This window comes from Lissotriton helveticus, chromosome 4_1 (assembly GCF_964261635.1).
Source record: "Lissotriton helveticus chromosome 4_1, aLisHel1.1, whole genome shotgun sequence".
Taxonomy (NCBI): Eukaryota; Metazoa; Chordata; class Amphibia; order Caudata; family Salamandridae; genus Lissotriton; species Lissotriton helveticus.
The window spans coordinates 377,816,797-377,833,322 of record NC_136063.1 but is presented as its reverse complement, the minus strand read 5'-3'; the positions used below and the strand labels follow the sequence as shown (position 1 = coordinate 377,833,322).

At 46.1% G+C, this 16,526-nt stretch overlaps 1 long non-coding RNA gene across 2 annotated transcripts in view; it reads left to right on the top strand.

Moving 5' to 3' along the window:
- Positions 1-10,299, top strand: part of LOC144827158 (uncharacterized) — a 130,606-nt gene extending 120,307 nt beyond the window's left edge. Inside the window, exons 2-4 of one of the 2 annotated variants that reach the window (XR_013610050.1) lie at positions 7,816-7,908; positions 9,139-9,270; positions 9,987-10,299. This is a non-coding gene — a long non-coding RNA (uncharacterized LOC144827158). Of the gene's footprint in view, positions 1-7,622; positions 7,909-9,138; positions 9,271-9,986 lie in introns of those variants that run through there. The other variant, XR_013610049.1, reaches the window with a different exon arrangement.
- The last annotated feature ends 6,227 nt before the right edge of the window (positions 10,300-16,526 follow it).

The following is a 16,526-nucleotide window of genomic DNA, read 5'->3' as shown; positions in this document are numbered from 1 at the left end:
GTTGTTATTGTTAAACTAAATGTAGATCCGCTGTGCTGGCATCGCCCCAACAAAACTTTGCAATCTCTGTTCACAAATTTCTATACGGTTCCAAAAACTGTTCAAAATATTTGCTGAAAAGCGCCATAATGTTAAAAAGAAAATGTAGAAACCTTAAATAGAATAGTAACAGTCACATTAGATACTTAATCCCTTGTTAGTGTTGTTTCCAGTAAAAAGTGCAGCCATCCTTTGAAAAGTAAACACAAGGAGATGATGGTCGGAGCGCTGAAACTTTTCAGACACTCACCCCCAGTCACAGATCTCGGTTGAATCCATCATCGTTCTTTAGCTCACTGTGCTTCCCTAGTTCAGACCCAGCCATATGCAAATGTTATGTTATGTTATGTTAAATCCACTTATAGCGCGCACGGATACTCATGAGTGTCCCGGCGCGATGCAGAGGGGTAAAGAAGGAAACTTAACATGCAAAAAGGTGGGTCTTGAGTTTTCTCTAAAACACAGCAAAGTTCTGAATGGACCGCAAAGAAAGGGGGAGGGCGTTCCAAGCTACACTGGCCTTCACTGCAAGGGAGCTGCCACCCATCCTCTGAAGCTTAAAGCGAGGAACCCGCGCAAAACGCAAAGACATAGATCGAAGCGCACACGTCGGAAGGTAGAAGGAGAATCTCCTCTGGAGGTAGAGGGGGCCACAATCATGGAGAGCACGATGTGCCAAAACTAAAGATTTGAACCTGACCCTGTCAACAACAGGAAGCCAGTGAAGCGAGCGTAATAAGGGGACAGCACTATTCCTCTTCGAGATGCCCAAAAGCAATCTGGCGGCCGCATTCTGGACTGCCTGAAGCTTTTTGAGCAGGTATCCAGGGGACCCAACAAAAAGACATTGGCGTAGTCTAGGCGGGAAAGAATGAGGGCACAGGTGACAGTTTCTCTAGCCGTTTGAGGGAGAAGCGGAAAGAAGGTCCTCAGTCTTAAGAAGCCAAAGCAACAACCTGCCAGTTTTTTAATGTGAGTAGAGAAGGAAAGACTCTCGTCGAACCATAGCCCCAGATTTTTTACAGGCTGTCCCGACACGGGAGGGAGCGGGGAGTCAGGAGGCCACAGCTGCTCACAAAAGTCAGCGGGAAACTTGCCATAAAGCAAGATCTCTGACTTTTGTTCGTTGCATTTTATCTGTGCATCCGCCAGCCATTTAAAGATGGAAACCAGGCACTGTTGTGCTGCTGAGGCAGAGACAGGTGTTTTATCCCAAGTGAACAGCAGCTGAGTGTCATCAGCATAAGCCATTACCTTAGCCCCGAGCTCCTCAGCCAGATATATCAGTGGCGTGAGATAGATATTGAAGAGGAGCGGACTAAGGGAGGAACCCTGTGGAACTCCAGTGGTGACGAGCTGGGGGGGAGGAAGAAAAAGGGGGGAGCCAAATCTGCTCAACCCGCTCCTCCAGAAAAGATCTAATCCAGCCCCAAACCGCTCCCGATACCCCAATCTCCGCAAGTCGGGCCAGAAGGAGAGCATGGGGGACCGTGTCAAATGCGGCCGAGAGAGGTCCAACAAAATTAATGCTGCCCTCCTGCCAGCATCAAGACACTCCCTAATAGCCTCAACCACCTCGACTAAGACAGTCTCAGTGCTGTGAGAGGCTCGAAACCCTGATTGTGCTGAGTGCAGGAGTCCCTATGTCTCCACATGCTCTGTGAGACAATTTTTTACAACCTTCTCACAGACCTTGGCAATGGTCAGAAGGAGGGAGATGGGACGGTAATTCCCTGGAATAAGAGGATCCAGAGAAGCTTTTTTAAGAAGAGGCAAGATCTCAGCCTGCTTCCACCCCTGAGGGACCGCTGCTGACTGAAGGGATATGTTGACAATACAGTTCACCTCTGTCTGCACACTCTCTGCCACGGCAGCCAGAAGCCTAGCCGGGCAGGGGTCCGAGGGAGAGCCGGACTTAAGCCCCCTGAGGATCTTAAGAAATTCCAGGAGGTCGACTGCTCTAAAGACTGACAGAGAGCAGGTGGGGGTGGCAGATTGAACAGCCAGAGGTCCCACACAGCGGCTGCTACCAGAGGGAAAAGTAGCCTGGATGGTCTGAATTTTTTCTCTAAAGCAGCAGGTGAGCGTATTACACCAGGCGAGAGAAGATGGAATGACACTCTCTTGGGCCCTTGGTGACATGAAATTCTGCATTATAGAGAAAATGACTTTGGCGTTGTTCCTGGCAGAGTCCATGCGAGCTGTGTAAAATTGCCCTTTAGCCACGGCAATGGTGTGGAGATCCTTCGCCCGCTGTGCCGGGAGGCGGTCCTTAGTGGCCAGGGAAGCAGGCTCCCCCTCCAGATGAAAACCACAATTTGAACAGGGGGCTGATGGAAACATAGCCACATCCCAGGTCTCGGAGTGGCAGCAAACCCGGGGGTCCAATGCTCGAAGAGTCTCTCCAGAATAGCTTCTCCTCAACTCATTACCCAAAGGATTTCGGGCAGCATGGCTGGCGCTGGCCGCTTCCGGTATGCTGACGGGCGCAGACGGGCTTGCCTTCGGCGCGCCCGCTGCACGTCCGTTCAGCGCGCATGTAAATAGGCCCGGGAGCCAGAGAGCTAGAGCACCAACTACCACAAAATGGCCTCTCTCAATGGCACCACGGGGCAACCAGGAAGAGAGTTATACCCCTCACCCCGAGAGCAGCGGCAATGGAGGAAATGCAAAATGAGTCAGAGACTCAAAATTATTTTAATGTGCAAGTATGCGCGCGATGAACAAGAAGGCAGCAGCATAGAGGTGAAAACGGCAGAAAGGTGAGATTGGAAACACCTTGAGCTGTCCGAATTTTAAAACACACCAATGGTTAAAAACAAATCAGTCTTGACCCTGTTCGTCATAGGTACAGTCGAGCCTGAACTGCCAAGGCAGATCTTCCCCGGACCTGAAACAAGCATCCTGGGATACGTTTTGGGGTAACACCCCTCATCAACCAGGCTAGCTTGAATCCAGGGGGAAACTGGAATGGCGTGTGAGCAGAATAATGAGAGATTAAACCCAGATCTGTGACGGGGAGAATGTTTGACAGTGTTCAACATTCCGTCCATCTTTTTGTGTTGCATTTACACCCTAAGTGGGAAGAGCATACCCAGACGTGGCTCCCTTGCACACTACATAACTGGTTTCAAGCTAGCCTGGCTGATGAGGGGTGATGCCCCGAAACCAGTCCCAGTATGCTTGTTTTCTGGTCCAGGCAGGACTTGGCCTGGCAGTTAGGGCTGGACTGTTCCCATGGGAAACCGAACAGGGTCAAGGCTGATACGCATATGGCTTGGTCCAAACTGGAATGGCGTGGCAAGCAAAATAAAAATGGATTAAACTCAGATCTGTGATGAGTTGTGAATGTTTGACAATGTTCAACATTCAGTCCATCATCTTTTTGTGTTGTCCTTTGAAAAGTACCACCACTCTTCCACTTGGTGTGTTGCTGAACTGCTAGGAAGCGCTGCTGCTGGTGCACTGACGTATAGCACCTAAGCTAATAAGGGCAGCTACTTGCCAGCAGGCTAGCTGGGCGAGAGGAATGAGTGCCACTGAAATATGTAATGATCCCTAGATTAAAACTCTGACAACTCTAACTCCCGTTCATCATTGCGAGGCCAGTAACTGGAATACCTTAAAGTGGGTTTTAGAAACACTAGTAATTTACAGCACTTGGGAACGGCAGAAATGTGATACGAATTAGTATATAAAAAGTTGTCTGTTTAAAAAAAAAAAAAGGAAAGAATTGTGGTGTGACGCATTTTAGCAGCCCTCACATAAATGGTTCAGAGGTCGTAGAAAAGTGTCTGCACTGCCTTAATCAAAGTATAGTTGCCCTGCCGAAGAGTGTCAAAGACAAGTTATTTAACAACATGTACCGATTCTAAAGGAAGTGTCAGCATCTGAACAGGTAAAGCATTAATTTATTACAAGTGCACCCTAATCCCATGCTCTGATAGTTCGCATGCAGGGCCTCAAAATGCACGTTAATGGTAGGATCCGCGTTCCCATGAGGGATTCATTAACCCTTTCAGTGCTGAGGTGTTGGGGACCTCCAGCGTATTCCAAATGACGCATTTTGAGCATGAACTTGTTGACTGCACACGTGTGTTGTGTGTGCAGGTTTGTGATAATACAGGACTGAGCATGTGTGTGTGCTCTTACGCATGTGTAGCTTTGTGTGCCAGAATGCACGTTCTGTGTGCATTCATGTGTAGTCGTGGTTGTGTTAGTCTCTGTGTGTGTGTGTGTGTGTGTGCGCGTGCGCATACGAGACATAAAAGCCAGGCCTGCTGGCTTTGTCAGAGCATTTTTGTTTACTGGAGAAAAGAACAGGGGCTCGCAGTCTGCTACTGACATCTGACTTCCATTTCTGCCTCTCTGAAATTGTAACACGATTACACAAAATCCCCAAGGAGCCCACACATAAATGTTATTAATTTTGCTATGTTTTAAAGGGGATTTAATGGGCACAGTGGAAATTTGGTAACCTGTTCCTCCTTTGATTTTCTGACTCAGTACTTAACACCTTAGACCTCCGGGTAGCAAATTTCCGCGTATGCGATTGCAGCCGAGGGCAATAAACCGAAGTTCTTTGTTACCTATTACAATGAATAGACTAAGAGACCCGCTGGCACTGGAACACTTGTATAGACCTCCCGCCCCACGTTTTTAGAAGGTGAGCAGTAGCAATTCAAATCCAAGGTTAAAGTGCATTCTCTGCCACATTTCTGATCGACATGAACATTACCACATTATTCACGTGGATATAGAACAAAAAGTTTGGCGACAGTTATCATTTATGCACACACCCTTGACTAGTTGGCCGTAAACAAAGCGACAATCATTTCAAACAATTTGTACATTTCGATCCATTTTTATTCTTGTTGAATTTACTATTGATATCTGAACCAGCCAAAACTATTTCCCACTTATAGAAAAAAAGCAAAAGCAATCCTGTATTGTTCCCTAAATAGAGTATATACCGTGTGCGATTAAATATCAAGTAATCGAACCTGACATTCTGAAAATACAGGGAAATATTCAGGTGGACTTGTTTATAGATGATAACATCCAAAAACGTGTAGGGCATTCCAGCAAGGTATTTACCTTCATCTGTCAAGATGTTGCCAACACAGTGGTGTTGTATAGAAGGAGAGAAAGAAATGGTTGCAATCTCTTTAAGTGTAACTTAACTGGACAGCCACACATTCTTAAACAAAAAATGATAATGCTGTTGTAAATCTCTACCACAAAGATTTGTAAAATGCTGCTATAAAAATATTGAGCAAAGGAGTTGTTTTGAATATTATGTATTTTATTTTCGGGTTATTCCCCTGCTTGATGTACATGTGTCAGTAAACTGATTCAAACGTTAGTACATAGGATATGTAAAATCTGAATGCATCTGATTAATATAATGCATATTTAGTCTATATTAATATTATTTACATTATGTTCTGCAATGTGGTAATCAAGCTTACTTGAATATATTTGCAGTATGAGTAGGAACACTCTGTTCATCTTACATAACCCTGGGCGTAGTTCGCGTAGCCGCACTCCGTGACGCTACGCGAAGACGCACTTGCACTCCGCGAGCTACACGTAGCTCCGCGGACATGCGTAGTTGCTTGCTAGACCCGTTCGCGCGCCGTTTTTCGTCTTCGGGAGCGCGGTGCGCGTGTTAGGGGCGCTGCCTGCATGCTCGAGATAGCTAGCGCGCTAAATTACTCAAGAGGTTTGTCCCGCCCGCTTGCGTTCCCTTATTTCCTGTTCCGGGTCACAAGTAACGTGTTCGCGTTGTGTTAGACATGTTCGGGAACTCATCTTCTCGTTCGCACTGCCAAAGTGCATGATCGCGTCAAATATCGCGCGAACTTACCCCGGCGGTCGCGACGGGCGGAGCCATCTTGGATTTCACACTCTGGCTATGGTTTTGGGCCTACTTTAGCATCTAACTCCTATCTCTTCCATCCTGGTCTTTTCACTCACTTTTTCAAACTTTCTTTACTTCTTACCTATCTCTCTCTGTGCCTAGGTTTATATTTTTCATTTTATTTTTACTTTTACAACTTTTTTTGCAACTTTTCTCTTGTTTTATATTACTTCCTTCTTTTACCTTGCTTCTTCCTTCCCCTACCTTTTTGTCTTCAACTTTCCTTCTCCCCTCCACCCAGAACCATGGTGAAGGGTGCCAGCAGCATCGGCGGCTCAAAGGGCAAGGCGGCTGTGCCGAAAAAAACCCGGCTGCCTTGCGGCAGAATGCGCCCCGCAGGAGTGACGGCCCGCCAACTTTTTGGGGAGAAGGAGGTGGCTGCCCTGGTCTTTTTTATCCAGCGCCACCTCCCCTTGACTTTGGCAGCAGGCGGCAGGCCCGGCTCCGGCTACCAGCGCATTGAAGAGCGTCTCCGGCGGTGGGCGAAGGTGCGCCGTGCAGTCTTCCGCTGCTCCGGTATCCGGCGTACCCACCATCAGCTGTCCCACCGCTGGGCCGACATTTTGGACCGGGAGCAGGACCTGTTGGACCTGCTTGGTGTCGAGGTTGTGGGTCTTGGTGAGTGGCTACCCCAAAAATAAAGTGTGTGTATATATATATATATATATATATATATATATATATATATATGTATATAGTAGTATAAATATTGTTATTGTATCTTTGTAAATATTGGCTGAATAAGTAACGCGATGACTGTTGCTCCTAGTTACATTTCCGATGTATTCCGGTATATCTACTGTAATTGTATGACAGTGTTCTTCTTCACTGACTCTTGCGTGTTGTTTCAACTTGGCGCTAGCTGTTGCTGTTTATTGATGTGAGATTTTCTTTATTGTAGAGAACTGAAGTTAGTTAATGCTATTAATAGAGTCTTGTCCTTCCTTTGTCCGTCAGTGAAATAGCGGTGGATGGATAATTGTACGTAGTTTGCATATTGTAGCATTTTTTTCACGGCCTTCTCTTCTGCATGAATCGAATCCTCCTCTGGCAATGAAGGCTAACATTACTTTGTTCTTCTTACCTCAGCCAGGGCCGGCTCTAGGCATGTGCAAGCTGTGCAACTGCACAGGGCCACCAAACTTCAGGGGCCACCGCACCAATATATATCCTTAATTTAATAATACTCTAAGGATGGATACATATTTGCGTTGCGGCCCCTGGCATGGATTTGTTGCCTCCGGCTCTGTTCCACTTCCAAACACCCTGACTGACTCCCCCTCTTCACTGTCTTCCGTCCTCCGCCCCGACCTCTTCTTCTGGGGCCCCCTACCTACGCTCCCTGCCCAGGAGGACCACCATGAGCCTAGAGCCACCCCTGCCTCAGCCCTCCATAGAACTGATGTAGTTTGTTTAATGAGTGGTAGGCTTGGCAGCAGTAGCATTCAGTCAGTAGCAGAACAAAATATGATGCAACGAACGTACAATTTCGTGTATGCACAACATTTCTGCATGTCTCCTCCTTATGATCTATGTCATTTTGCTGGCAAAAATGAAAAAGAAATGACTACTCACAGATAATTGATTACCCCATTCTTGAATCTCTTGAATCGGTGGTGTTGTTCAGGTGTTACTGCCTCTGTGTTACTTATTAATCTGCAATCAGAATGTTTATGGAACATGTGATTTGTTTCCTACAAGTATACAGTCAGTGAATCCTGCAAGGCAGTAGTCATTTGTTAGATCAATGTTTGTTTCTTTTAATGTTCTAGCAGTGTTTTTTGCAATGATGTCTATGTTTCACAGCACTCAATGTTTTTCTCTTTGTTTATTATTTTTTACATGAACCACAGAACCCAGGGGCAAGCAGAATGCAGGGACCGAGTCGGCGGGTGAACAACCACGGACACAGAGCTCCTCTACTGAGGATCCTGCTGCTGTCCCCAGTAAGTCCAACAGTGCTTGTTTTTTCCTCTATAATGTGTCTGCTTTGGCAATTGACAGCAACCAAGTATGCATCCAGAATGATGTTTGTCTAGTATTTTTGTAAACGTTAGTATACCACTACTAGTCTTGTGGGTATTCTATCTTCTATGGAGTCATATACATATTACACAACTATGTATGCACCAGAAAATTGGATGTTGGTACTGATAGGCATGTTGGACCTTACTTACACCTCCGTCACAGAACTCTGAGGAACGCACAATTCACTGAACGACAACCTATATGGCCTCAGTCATTGGTCAATTATTCAATTATCACACTCCTGAACCCCAATACCAAGATGCCGAATGCTTTTAGTACACAAACCGTTACCTAAGAAACCCCCTTTTGCTCACTCACTCGTGTGAGTCTACAAGACAACAGACACTGAAAATAAACTTCAGAGTCAAAGTGGTACTTCAAAAGCTTTATTTTGTTAGAAGTAAGTAAGTAACATCAATGTTTTTAAGTTGTTCCGTGAAATACGTCGAAGGGCCCACCAGAAAAAATCCAGAGTTAAAAAAGGCAGAATAAAGTAATCAACATTTGTACAGCTACTAGTGCACAATAGGGAAATGTGGCAAATATCGGAGACCTCTCACCATTTAACGTATACTGGTTAGATATTCCTCTTTTTTTGTAAGCTATGGAAATGTCCGCTTCGTAGAAGGCAATCTTCTCATCTGCCGAAAATTAATGACAAAAGTGGTGCACGTTAGACAGTATGAAATACATTTATGCCAGTTTTATGCAGCCATGCTAAAAAGAAGTTGTAACCTGTAAGCAAACTCTATTCCACAATCCACATAGAAAACTTAAATACGGGCCCTTCTATTTTCCCACCTCTTCAGGTGTATGCATTGAACAATGATGTGTTGCCTCAAAGCGTCTTCTCGTACTGCGCAACAAGCTGCGAGTTAGCATGCGCAAAACTGGATACATTGATGTACAAAGGTTACATAGTTCACTTCCAATTTCCAAGGACTAGAGTAGCAGGACAGATGAGATGAGCTTGGGTACCATACTATAACAATGAATGCTAATATGTGTAGTGACTCTGCTGTACTATGCAATGCGGACTCCTACTGATTACGTACGTTGTACTTAACTGTTTTGAAGAACTCCATTCTTGGTGAACAAGTACAAAGGGGGCTGTGCATCCATCTAAAAAGGTGTACTTATTTTTATAGGTGCAGAACCCTTACCATCCACCAGTGCCGACGGGGACAGCGGCGCAGCTTCAGCGATCCCGGCGGGGACAGGAGGAACAGAGGCACCTACACCAGCAGCAGTGGGGGGGGAGCCAACAGCGGCGGGCGATGGTAAGTTACATTCAATAGTGATCTGCATTACTTGGTGGGAGGGGAAAACTTTCTCACTGTACTCTACTGGACAATATATGATGTTACCTTTACTTGTCATTACCATGCTTAGCATTACCACTACAGTAATGCAAGTGGCTGATAGCAGTCGGATGCATGGGTTGTTGTTAAAGCATGTAAAGGGGAAAACACAGCTGCCAGCGTGGTTGGGAGACACACCCAATACCGGTGGTTAGTGGATAGTCCCAGCAGCAGCGGTGTTTTGGGCAAACCCAAAGGCAAGGGAAGGAGGGGACGACTGGGTGCATGGGTCGTTGCTGGTGAAACACAAACCAAATAAGATAACCAAAGAATGATAGTCTCTACTAGACATGTACTACTAGCTGCCCCCTGTTAATTAATGTTAGTTTGAGACTGTTCCCGCCTTCCCGGAATCAGAGTATATAATATAAAACGAGATATGAAAAAGACAGGTGTTCGTTCTAATGTGTGTGACCGTTGAAGTACACCCATGCTAATAGGGCAGGCATAATGCCGTGCCAAAAAGTCCAATAAATTAATAGAGGCTGTAGAATGTTCAAGATAGATGCAACACAATTTTTTGTACTCAGCTTGCTTGCTAGTGCTACTGTGCCGCCCACTATGTGTTGAATCAATGTTGTGTTTTTGATTTGCGGGGATTTTGGATTACAACAATTCTGTTTCTTTCTTTATAGTTACTCCTTCCAAAAAACCAACAAGGAAGGAGTTGGCAGTCCGGGCCCGGCAGCGGAAACTGCAGGCTATCGTAGAGGCCTACCGCCGGCTGGTGGATCAGGCCGAGGAGGAGGAGGAGGAGGCGGCGGCAGCAGCTGCTGCCTCTTCCAATGCCCCAGCCCCCAAGCCTGCAGGACTACGTCGCCGTGGTCAGGCAGCCGCCCGCCGCCGAGTTGTTACATCTTCGGCGGCCCCCCCACAACAACATGCGTGCAAATGTAGGTGCCGGGAATTCCAAGAGAAGATTCTCCGCCGGGTAGCGACTAAGTTTGAGGAGGAGCGGAAGAAGCTGGAGGACGGTATAGAGGAGCGTGTAAAGATCATGGTGGACAAACACCTGAAAGCCCACCGGCTTTGAAATGGACCCTGTTTTTTGCCCCTTTTTAAATCCTTTTGTTGGTGGGTGGGATGTGGGTGTTGGGGTGTACATTTAACGTTGAAATTTGGTTGGGGTTAGGGGAGGGTAGGGTCAGCTCTGGGCCTGGGGGTTACATTTGTTATATATTTTATTTTTCTATCATCGTTATGTTAAAATAAAAATCAGACAAAGATATTTTCACAAGAAAACATTTGAAGTTCATTTGTGTTTGTTGGGGGGGTGGAGGGGGGACTGTTTCACCAAATAATGTACGTTGTGCAGCGTGCAATGATATGTGTGGGGTCACCATCATTAACAGGTCTGGCACGTCTAGTCCAACAGCACCATCAACTCAGTCTACTCTGTAGTGAGTGACTACGAACGATAAATTAAGTACTGACTGCACCTGTAGTAGTAGGATCACAAGTGCATATATAATTTATATAATTAAATAACATGGGAAAATTGCCCATCACGTGAGTCTGAACTTACTAGTATACTTTAATTCCATGCACATTTGCTCAGAGTCCGCTAAACATCCTATGCAATGCATTGCATCATTCATTTAATATACCTGTCTTGCTCTTGTCTTTCACTATCAGATGATTGATCACAGATGCTGCCGAGCCTTTTAAAAAAAGTACATCAAGTTGACTTCAGTTGTGGATGCCTGCTCAAGTATTGACACTGAAGAGTCTCTATGAATGCCTGCAGACAGAGGTGGTAGCCTTAAGAGTAAGACAGTGATGAGTTGCAGATTTCAAATGATATAGAGGATGGCTGTAGTCATGACTGTACGGTTCACTTGTTATGGAGGGACTGTTAGAGGCTACATTATTGTACTATACTCCATCTACATACAACATCCAATGTATGGCTGGCAAGATGGAATTGTATTGACTTGAGTGGGAGGCAAGAAGATGGAGCAAGACTCTGAGGAGTGCTGCAGTCAACAAATGCACAGGCGTGCAACTCCAGTAGGTAAATAAAAAGATACAGTGAAAATAAAAGCAGTCGTGCAACTCCAGTAGGTACATAAAAAGAATCAGTTGTGGGGATGGATTAGGTTGTGTTTTTTTTTTATTTGCAGTTTAGCACCAGAAAGCCATTGTTAATAAGAAAATAACACAAATAAAGGAAGGGAGAAAGTAACAATTTAAAAGCCTAGTTGTCAGGGAAGAGGAGCTCGTCCTCAAACTCTGTGCGTTCAGACAGAAGTAGGTCATGTAACCCAGTAGTGAGGAGGTCTTCGGACTCGCTTTCTTCATCCAGCGCTGATTCACGTACTTGATAGTCTGGTGGTATGAAGCGTTGATTCATTTTTATCATTGTCAGCCGCTCCACGCTTTTGGGGGAGAGACTAGTCCTTTTCGATGTGACAATGGCACCAGCAGCACTGAAAACCCGCTCAGAAGAGACACTGGCTACAGGACAAGCCAGATACTTTATCGCCAGCCTGCTCAGCACTGGCCACTGTCTCCTTCTTTCATACCAATAGACCAATGGGCTTTGCTCCATGAACACCTCTGTTGTGTCATCCAGATAGGCCTGAACCATCCGCTCAATGTTCATTGGGGCTCGGCTTTGCTGGTCCTCTTTTCCCTTTGCAACAGCAACGGACTTACCCATCCCTTTCTGTAGAAAAAAAGCAGTTATGCTTTTGGTTGGGTCTGCTGAATCAGATCGTGTAGGTGCTGCTTTTGGTACTGTTGGTGCCTGCTGGAAAGCAGACGCACTGCTCTCATGCTGTGAAGAACTTGCGTCAGGAGTACTTGGACTGGCCTGGGCTGGCAGTGGCAGGCCTTTAAGTAACAGCCGTTCAGTTTCTAACTCATTAGCTTCCGCAGCTATGGAAGTTTTGTACTTGTCAACATCCTCATCTGGAAAAGGAATTACTGCGCTACTGCTGACAAATAATTTGTACCGTGGATCCAAGATTGTTGCAGTTATGTAATGTTCACCTGACACAATATTGTTGAGCCTTACGTTTGCACACAAGCGGTTGGTTAAGCCCTTGGCCAAGGTATATGCATCAACTTTTTGTTCGTCACCTTCGTATGTTTGACAGACCTCCTTCACCTGTTGCTCAAGCATGTACAACAATGGGATGGCTTGGCCCATAGTACAGTCCTCCCTGCTAACTGCACGTGTGAAGACCTCAAAGGGTTGTAGCATCTCTGTGATGCATTTAATGAGGTCCCACTGCCACATCTCAATGGTCAGGGCTTTAAGATTAACAGTAGGATCCCCTAATCTTCTTGACATGACATAAGCATTCAGTGGGATGTACTGCTCAAAGAGACGCTCAAGCATGAAATAAGTTGAGTTCCAACGTGTTGGGACCTCCTGGATCAGTGCTTTGACTGGCAACCTATGCTCATGCTGAATGACCCGTAGCAGCTTCCGTCCTTTAAAAGAATGGTTAAAGTGCGTGCATATTCTTCTGCAGATGGCCAGTATGTTGCTGACTTTGGCTTCAGTTTTCAGAAAGTCTTGCACGACTAAGTTAATGCAGTGTGCCAAACAGGGTACCCTGAAATAATGTCCTTCTCTCATTGCCTTCACTACATTACTGCCATTGTCGGTGGCAACAAAACCAATCTTAAGGCCTCTTGGTTTCAGCCATTCAAAGACCTTGGTGTTAAAGTCAGACAAAATGTTTTCAGCAGTATGACTTTTGTCCATACCAAACATGGCTATTGTTGCATGTCTGCGGGTATCATTAAAAATTCCAGCAACGTCACGGAGGCCTGAAGTTAACTTGTCTTTAACACCTGCAAAAGAGATCCAGTGTGCGGTGATGCACATGAAATCTGTAGCATCGCAACTGCTCCACATGTCTGTTGTCAGGTGGATACAATGGACAACACTCTGTTGTAAGGCTTTCCCAATCAATTCCAGCACGTCGTGGTGTAGTGCTGGAACAGCAACTCGGGCAAAATAGTAGCGACTGGGAACGTTCCATTTTGGGCAGAGGGTTGCCACTAATTCCAGAAATCCAACAGCCTCAACAAATGAAAATGGGAGAAGGTCCAGTGCTAACATTTTCGCAAGTTTGGCATTGTACAAACGTGCTACTGGGTGGTTCCGCTCGTACTTTCCCTCCTGCCTTAACATGCTAGGAATGGTAAGCTGCTTTGCATGTCTTTGAGTTATGCTAGACGGACCACCTTGCATCGCAGACTTTGCACTCCTTGGTGTTTCCAGCTGACTCTGGTGCCACTGAGAAGTTGCTGATGCGGAGGATGTGGACTTTACCACTCCAGTGCTGGCGACAGGGGTCCTTTGTGTACCACTCCTAGATAGAAGGTCATTGTCTCCCTCTTCTTCTACCTCCTGGTCAACCATGAGTGGACCTTGTACCACTGTATCCCCACCAACACCAGTGCTAACATTTTTTAAGCTTGCAAGGTGGTTCTCCCACCTGATCAAGTGTGTTTTTTTCAAATGGGTCGTTTGGCCTCCAGTACCATAGTTTGTACCAGGCTTACCACGACTAACATTGACATGACAAATGGTGCATACAGCAATGTTCTCCTGAACTGGGTGAACCGTAAAGAAGTCCCACACTGGGGAGGTAAACTTTTGTCTCCTGCCATAGGAAGAGGAGGACCCACTGCCAATGCCGGATGGACTGGAGGATTGTGGAATTTCACTATGTGACAGCTCAGTCCTAGTACTGCCACTACCTCCTTCTGTTGAAGTGGCGCTTCTGCTGGATGTCGGATGCTGCCGGGCCTTCGCTGATGAAAAAATGGGAGCTGGTGTTACTTTGGGTGTTGAGTGTGTAGGAGTTATGCGTGGTACCTGCTCATCACTAATTGCAGCATTTCTGGATAGGGTGAAAATGTTGGTCTCTACATCCTCTGCACCAGGAATAACGCTTGTGATGATGACAGTGTCAGACCCGTCTTTATCACCAGCAGTATCCTGCTCACCTACATCGACCTCCATAAGTTCAAGGCTGCCTGGAAACCTCCTTTTTCCTAGCCTGGTCTTCTTGGGATGTCTCTCCTTTGAATGCGCAGATAGTTGTGGCTGCCAATCCGTATCAAGGTCATCGGAAGGGATGCTTGGCGAAGAACTCGATGCACTAACCCTCCTTTCCCTTGGTGAATTCAAAGGAAATAGATCACCTCCAGAAGTGTCTTCCTCTTCTTCTTGCTCGGAAGGAGGCTCTACTTCCTGAACTGCCCCGACTTCGGGAGGAACAACTACTACTAATGCGTGCGGAGATGGTGGTTGTTGTTCTTGAGGAAGTACTATTGCGGGCTGGGGTTCTTCAACAACAACTGTTGCGGGCGGTGGTTGTGGTTGTTCAGCAACTGTTGCGGGAAGTGGTTGTGGGTGAACAACTCCTATTGCGGGCAGTGGTTGTGGTTGTTGAACATCTACTGCTGGCGGTGGTTGTTGAGCACTTCCATCTTGCGTGGATTGTGTACTACTTTGAGACAGCGATACGTTTAGTTCAGGCTCAGTATCACTGCTCGCAAACAGAAGGCTGGCTACCTCTTCGACCCTCATCATGTGCTTGGCCCTGGGATGCTGGCTTGCCCCCACTAATGCGGATGTGCTGGTCCCAGCTTGCACCCCAGACACCGCTGCTGCAGGCGTACCTTTTGGGGTCCCAAAAAAGGTTTTGGGGTCCATACCAGACTTAAGTGACACTTCCTTCTTCTGTTCCTTCTTCTCAGCAACTTTCTTCGTGGTGGAGGACCTGGTAGCTTTCTTAGGGCCCATCTTCTTCTGATGTCAGTCAGCTCACAGCAGCACAAATTGCAGAGATGTCTGGTCAGATGAGTCACACACCACACGTGGCGTACAACTGAAGGACGTCCGTCTGGCAGTAGAACGAGCGATGGATGAAAAAACAACCAGCACCTCCTCAGTCTTTTTTTGTGCACCTACAAGTAAAGAAGGCAGAACAACATCAGTCAAACAAGCAGTAAGGCAACATGAACAATTGAAAGACACACAGGCCAATGTATAAAAGACAAAAGAGAAGACTAATAATACCAGTCCAGCACCACAGCTCAAAGCCACATGAAGTCCAGAAAGAACCAATAAAGTCAAGCAGGCCTATATATACCAATATGGACAGAAAAAGGAGGATGCCTGCTGCACATGACAGGTTAATGCAAGGAATAAAATACCCCATGGCTAAGACAGAGGTTGTAAACCTAACACCGCAAAAACACATACAAACAAACACCTGCCCAGACAACACATTTTGGAATGCAATGCCATACACACACATGCCCTAATGATGTTAATTGCATACACCGAATTAAAACAGCTACATAAAGGCAGCACCCCCGCTAACTACTACCTCTGGGATCTGGCCTACTGTCAGATCAGACCAAAAGCTGGGAGACCAATGATAAATGCACAAAGGAAGTACCTACAAAATGGCCGCCACCACATGGCCTAGCCACCACCAGCAACATGAAAAGAAAGAGAAAAAAGAAGACAGACAATAAATGCCTATGGGAAAGGGACAATGCTTTGTTTTGTTTCACAAAGTAGCCGCACCGCTGCCCATGTGGTCAGCCCACCCACAAACAAGAAGGCAGACACAGGAATTGTTCCAGGCTCCAAAAACTACAACCAAATGACAACTTCTGTTTTTTTGGGTGCACAAGAAACACCTGCAACATTTTCGAGAAACTTTTATGCAACTCGGGACATATTGTCCGCGAGAATGCTAAATCGGCGTGTTCGGCAGCGCGAATAGAAGAAAACGTCGTTTTCGCGTTCCCGAGCAAGTACATTGAGCGCGCGAACAAGACAAAAAATGCAATGTCGCGTGTCAAGAGTTGATTAACTTTAATGCACCTATGGCTATGAGTAGTAGTAACTCTGCCCTACTGCCACAATACAATAGTCAAAAACCTTGGATGCCTATGGCAAAAGCACAAAGGAAGGACACACAAAATGGCCGCCACCATAGGGCCTGGCCACCAACAACAACATGGCAAAATCACAAAGGATGTATACACAAAATGGCCTCCACCACATGGCCTGGCCACCAACAACAACATGGCAAAATCACAAAGGAAGCATACACAAAATGGCCGCCACCACATGGCCTGGCCACCAACAACAACATGACAAGAAAGAGAAGACAGACAATAATGCCTAT